General features: G+C 46.5%; 1 protein-coding gene across 2 annotated transcripts in view; it reads right to left on the reverse strand.

Annotated features, from left to right (window-relative positions):
• Window positions 1–6,354, reverse strand: part of TMC5 (transmembrane channel like 5) — a 69,404-nt gene extending 63,050 nt beyond the window's left edge. Inside the window, exon 1 of one of the 2 annotated variants that reach the window (XM_070412894.1) lies at window positions 6,091–6,354. The gene's annotated coding sequence lies outside the window, so the exon portion shown is untranslated. Of the gene's footprint in view, window positions 1–4,772; window positions 4,889–6,090 lie in introns of those variants that run through there. The other variant, XM_070412895.1, reaches the window with a different exon arrangement.
• Window positions 6,355–6,917: the final 563 nt, after the last annotated feature.

Genomic DNA, 6,917 nt, shown 5'->3' on the forward strand with positions numbered 1-6,917 from the left:
CATTGATGTTTCTATTTCTCTCTCCTTCTTCCTTCCTCTCTGAAATCAATAAAAAATATATTAAAAATAAATAAACAAACAAATAAATTGAAAAAAGGACAGGCAGCATGGAACCAGCCACAGTTCAAGGCAGGCTGATTTAATCATATCCTGACTAGCATGTTATGACTATAAAGTATTGTGGCTTATGACACAAAATTTGCCCTACAAACTGTAATTGCATGTTTCTTTCTTTGTCTGCAGGTGGAGTGTAAATTGGTGAGTGAGGTAGCTTCTGGAGTGAGAACGAAGAGAGAGATTTTTTCAATATTTGCCAGCCATCTCTTGGATTTGATACCGTGCAGAGGTGTAACATTCAAAAAATAAATTAAATTTTGGGAAAATTTACTGCTGTGAATCCCACACAGTTTGGATAGCAAGATCTCGTTTTTTAAGACAAATTTTTAAAATCTATATTAGTATGCCTGGAGGGAGAACTCAAAATATACATGAAAATCAAAACAATGACTATCACCAGAGGACGAAATTGCAGAGCATCTCACATCCTCTGCAAATATTCTTATAAGACATATATTTGTTTTTCTTTTTATTTATTGATTTGAGAGAGAGAGGTAGAAAGAGAGAGAGATCGATTTGTTGTTCCACTTATTTATGCATTCATTAATTGATTCTTGTAAATGCCCTGACCAGAGATTGAACCCACAACCTTGGTGTATGGAGATGATGCTCTAACCAACTGAGCTACCTGGCTAGGGCTATAGGCATAATCTTTTTAAAAAAAATATATTTCTTTATTGATTTCAAAGAGGAAGGGAGACAGAGAGAGAGATAGAAACATCAATGATGAGAGAGGATCATTGATCAGCTGCCTCCTGCACACCCCCTACTGGGGATTGAGCCCGCAACCCAGGCATGTGCCCTTGGCCGGAATCGAACCTGGGACCCATCCGTCTGCAGGCCTAGGCTCTATCCACTGAGCCAAGCCGGCTAGGGCTAGGCATAATCTTTTAAAGTAACTTGTACATGCACAATATTTTTAATCAGATAAAAGAAAAGAACTAGGCTTCCTTGACCTTTGCACCATGTTCTTAGAAACCTTTGCGCGGTGAGAGCTAAGTGGAGGAAGCAGTGAATGGGCAGGCTGAAGCGCAGAAGGAGAAAGACGAGGCCGAGGTCCAACCATTAGCTTGTGCACCATGGAAATCACTGGGGCAGAAATGAGGGGAGCCAGAGGCCTGGGGCCCTGGTACAAATTGTTGGAATGCATGCCTAGTGTCTAGAACTTTCAGCGGATCTACAACATACATCGCCATCTGATCTCGGCAACCACCTTTTGAGAGACCCACCTCGCTCATACAAAACAGTTCCTTCTGGTCCCTTGCCCTGGACCTGTGACATTCTGCACTAGTTCTGTTCTCAGTTGTGGTTGAATGCAATGTGTACAATAAATCATCTCTTCTGTCTCAACTGAAGAGAAAAGAAAAAAGAAAAAGAACTAGTTCCAAGGTCACTGGGGAACTAAAGTTTTGGAAGTAAAGCAGAGAGCCTGGCAGAGTATCTCAGGTGGTCAGACCATAGTCTGGATACGCGGAGGTTGTGGGTTCAACTACTGGTCAGGGCACATATAAGAATCAGGCAAAAATTGCATAAATAAATGGAACAACAAACCCATCTCTCTCTCTCTCTCTCTCTCTCTCTCTCTCTCTCTCCCTTTCTCTCTCGCTTTCAAAAAATAAATCAATTTATAAAAACAGAAGAAGAGAGAGAACTTTCTGGCAGCAGATGTTGGGAGCCCCAGACATGGGAAACAGAGATCCTAGACAGGGGCAGACGAAGGAACCTGGGCGTGGGAGGACAGGCATGAATTAAAATGAGGGCAGTGGAATGGGAAACAATGGGTCAATGGGAGAGAAGAAAGGGTAGTGCTTTAGTTAATCCTCACCTGAGGATATTTTTCCCATTGATTTTTAGAGAGAGTAAGAGGGAGCGGGAGACATACACACAGAGAGAATCATCTCTGAAATCAATAAAAATATATCAAAAAGAAATAAACAAATAAATAAATTGAAAAAGGACAGGCAGCACGGAACCAGCCACATTTCAAGGCAGAGAGACACATCAATTGGTTGCCTTCCACATGCACCCCGACCAGGGCTGGCGCTCTATCCGCTGAGCCAAACCAGCTAGGGCAGGATAGCGCTTTTAATGTCTTAATTTCCCTGAGCTGTGCTCAGTTTCCTCAGCTGCAAAGTGAAGACAGTCATAACATATATAAATGGATAATGTTTACCATTACATTGTTCTTATCACCATATATATGTTGCTTATACTTAATCCTCACAGCAGCTCTGTTATTGGTTATATCACAATCATCCCATTTTACAGATTTGAAACACAGAGAAGTAAAGTAACTTGGCCCCTAGTCACACAGCTAAAAAGTGGCAGAAGCGGGATTAGAACTCAGGCAGCCCGGCTCTGGAGCCCACATTCCACAGATCACTAGAGCTGGGGCTTAGCACAATGCCTGGCACAGAGTAAACAGAACAATGTTAACGACTCAAATAATATTACAAGGCTAGGATTCCCTACCCCCACCAAGTGCCCACATCAAAGGACGGAGTTTCCTAAGCAGAGAATGAGGTGCTTTCCCCTTCACATGCCAGCTTTACTGTCTCCAGGAATTGTCTTGGCATACTTTAGGGTGGCACAAAACTCCAAGGATTTGACAGGTGGGGAATCCCTGGAATGAGACTCTCTAGATGAGAAGGAGTTCCAGGAAAGGGCACTTTATTTAGCCCTCCTCGGAGCGTGTTACCTGCACAGCAGCAGGTCCCAAGGCCTGGAATAGAAAGAAGCATCAAGCTTCCAATAACACGAGCAACAGTAGCTGCCATGTATCGTGGTCCAGATAGTGTGCTAAACGCTGTCTAGACATGAGTTCAGATGAGCCTTCCAATAACCCTGTGTCCATTCAACAGATGAGGCTCTGAAAGCAACTTGCCAAAGTCCCAGAGCTGGAACTTTTAGAGATGATATCGGAACCCAGATCCAGCTGGAATAACCACTGCATAACTGCCCTTGCCACCTGAATCCTCCTCCCAAAAGCCTCATCTGCTAGCAGAGAATCAACTGAAGCGGAGAGGACTTTGTTCCCTGTTTATACAACAAAAGGGTAGCAGGTTCTCATGACAGCCTCCTTCTACACTGGCTGGAGAGCAGGACACCAGGTGACACCCCTCCTTTTGCAGTGAGCACTGGGTGGTGGTGGTGGTGGTGGTGGTGGTGTTGGTGGTGGGGAGACTTCTCAGGAATGTTCCAGAGAGCAAACAGGGCCTGGTTCTGTGGATCACACAGAACACAAGAAAGCTCCTTAGTCATCTCCTCCCCCTCCGACCTCCACTCTCCTCCCTGCCTCCTCTAGATGGACACACCTGCTGTGCCAGCCCCTCTTGGAGTGGGCGGTCAGCATTCACTGTAGCCAGTGTTTATTGAGTGCCTGCTGAGTGCCAGCACTGTGCTGAGTGCTAATACAGAAAAAACACACACGACCGTCCCCATTTTACAGATAAGGAAACTGAGGCACAGAAGAGCTAAATAACTTGCCATATTTCACCCTACCAGGATGTGATGGAACCTGGATTGGACATCAAGACTCTACAGACTTTATGATCAAACAGACCTGGGTTCAAATGTTGACTCCTCTACCAACCATCTGTGTGACATCCTGCAAGTTACCTAACCTCTCTGAACTTCAGTCTCCTCATCAATAACATGGAACTAATAGGGATTATTGATACATGGCAATTATATGTGTTCCTTAGTCATTCAGCAAGTACTCATGGAGCATTTACTATGTGCCAGGCACTGGGGAAGTAACTGCAAACAAAACAAAAGAAAAAAAACCCCTGTCTTTGTGGCATGCACATTCTAGGACGGAGGCATTTATGGTATGTATTAGCTCTGTTAATCCTTATAATAACCCATATGTTAGGCACTGTTTTTGTACCCATTTCACAGATAGAGAGAAGGAGTCTCAGAATCAGTTTACTGTCCCCTCCCCCAGTCCTTCTAGGAAGTAGTAGGACTTGGATTAGACCTTACTGTTGGCTCTGGAGTTCGACTTCCTGGGTTCAAATCCTGTTGTTTCCATCTAATTGTTGTGGACAAGTTACTGAACCTGTCTGAGCCTGAATCTCCTCATGGGTAAAATGGGACCGGGAGACCCGATCTCAGTTTATCCAAGGGAAATAACATCTAACATTTAGGAAGTGCTTCCTGGGTTCCCAGCACACAGAGATCCACAGAAATCCTAGGAGGGAACGTCCTATTTTTAGCCTTAAAACACCCGCACAGGAGAAACCACAAAGATAGAAACTGGAGCCCAGAGAGGGTAAGCAATTTGCCCAGAGGCGCACAGCACACAGACAGTGCGATTCCACAGCCGCGCAGAGAAAAGCCCACCTGGTCCGGTGCGATTATTCTTTCCTTCCTGAAGCTACGGGGCGAACTGAATGGGGCGACCGATTGCTTGCCCTCCTCTGAAACCTGGCTAATGCAGAGGGTCGACGCACGGCGGGCGGGAGCTGAAGCCACCTCGCAGATCCATTCCTACTCCGGGATTCCCGCTCCCAGGTGGTTCTCCCTCTATTTCTCTTACCCCACCGCCCCTCGCCCCGTTCCCCGGCCACAGCTGCCACCCCTGGCCACCCTGCACGGAGGCGCCCCCCTCTTCCCTTCCATCCTCTCTCGGAGCCCACGGTCTCGGTAGATACCTGGGAAGACTGTCCCAGCGCAGACCCCGGGGCCCTGGCGAGCTGCCTCGCTTCCCGCGCCGGCTGTCGCGTCCCTGGCGCCCGTCTGCTCGCCCGCGGAGCACGATGGTGACCCCCCGCCTGGGGCAGCCAGTGGGCTGCGCGTCCTGGCCCCGCAGCCAAACTTCCTGCCTGGAGGGCTGATCGCTTTCTTCTTGGAATCGAGCCCAGTTCCTGCGAGTGCTGGGCGTGTACACCTGCTGGCATACTCACCGCCCCGGGGTCTGCCTTTACTCTTTCCTCCCACCCAGCAAACCTGACAAGCGCCCGCCAGATGCCGGCGCCGGCTTGGGTGCTGCAGGCTCCCAGAGGACTCAGAGGGTGCAGGGGCTAGCGCTGTGCTCTCCAAAACGTTTCAAGTGGTTATGAAGCACTTCAAACTGTGGCTCTAGTGAGCTAAAATATTTTTTAAGAGGTAGGACCATAAAAGAATCTTTAAAAAAAAAAAATATATATATATATATATATATATATATATACAAATTTTTTAATTGATTTCAGAGAGGAAGGGAGAGGGAGAGATAGAAACATCAGTGATGAGAGAGAATCATTGATTGGCTGCCTCCTGCTCGCCACACACTGGGGATCGAGCCTGCACCCTGGGCATGTGCCCTGGCTGGGAATTGAACCGTGACCTCCTGGTTCACAGGTCTATGCTCAACCACTGAGCCACGCTGGCTGGGCCCTAAAAAATCTTTTAAAACATATTTACAAGTTCTAAAATGAGTTACATGTTAAAATGATAATATTTTGGATATCGTTTGTTAAAGAAATTATACTATAAAAATAAATTTCACCTGTTTCTCCTTTTCTAGACCATTTAAAATGACATCTGTGGTCTTGGGCAGGAACACATAGGGTGTTCCCAAACACCTCTCCCAGTTCTTTGTTCTAGAATTTATTCAGCTCTTCCTTTGGAAAATATTTGGGGAAGACCTGGTATGCACCAGTCAGGATGCTAGTGTTGGTTCACAAACTTGGGAGCCTCTCAGGTTACATCTGAACACCCCCCCCCGCCCCCCCCGCCCCCCCAAGCCATGGAGGGCAGGAAGAGAGAAGAAAGAGGCAGACTGCTCCATTTGGGTAGGTGGAAGTTACCTAGAGGCTTGTCTTGGGTGCCATTAGAGGAGTAGATCTCAAAACCCAAGGGCCAGAATCTTGAAGTTTCTACAGAGGCCTTAACAGGGTTCAGTCACGTGTATGGTCTCAACAACATCTTACTTTCTCAAGGCTGCATCGTTGAAAGGCTCCTAGTGTGCGAAGAGTGAGCAGAACTTACATTCCAAGGATGGTTGGGGGTGAGGATCCTCCAATTGCCCGGTCCCAGCTCTCTGGTCAACTGGCAGCCACCTCCTTTCTATTCTTCCCCCAATAGCCAGACACTGGGGGAATAGAATGAGGAGCAAAACAGATCCTGTCCATGGCCTTATATTGCTGACAGGTGTGGACCCGGAGAAAGAAAATACTAAGAAGGGCTCCTGGTGGGTAACTGGCCTCCAATTTAGAGACCAGGGCCTAGCAGCTATTTCTATACTTGGGTCTCTCATGCAAACTACACTTCAGGGAGAAGCCTGCGCTGAGCTACCTGCCTCTGCACTGACCTGCCTGCCTGTACACTGTGTTCCTGCCACCTGAGCCAGCCCTTATAGAGGAGTTCCTGGAATCCTATTTCAATCAATAGAACAGAAGCTTTCATCACCCAATGGGAACCGCACAGGTGTATCTCATCAGCTTCTTCACTGGTCAATCAGAACAGCTTTATTCTGACCAATCAGGTCAGTGCCTTTTGGAACAATCAAACTGCAAGGATTTGGGCGCTGCAGGCTCCCAGAGGACTCAGAGGGTGCGCTGTGCTCTCCAAAATGTTTCAAGTGGTTATGAAGCACTTCAAACTGTGGCTCTAGTGAGCTAAAATATCTTTTAAGAGGTAGGACCATAAGAGAATATATATATATAAAATAATATATAAATTAAATTATTTATATATATAAATTATATATATATATAATTTTTAAAATTGATTTCAGAGAGGAAGGGAGAGGGAGAGATAGAAACATCAGTGATGAGAGAGAATCATTGATTGGCTGCCTCCTGCTCGCCACACAC

Source organism: Myotis yumanensis, unplaced genomic scaffold, assembly GCF_028538775.1.
Source record: "Myotis yumanensis isolate MYYU_CA2020_CCGP unplaced genomic scaffold, mMyoYum1.0.hap1 SCAF_4, whole genome shotgun sequence".
Classification (NCBI taxonomy): Eukaryota; Metazoa; Chordata; class Mammalia; order Chiroptera; family Vespertilionidae; genus Myotis; species Myotis yumanensis.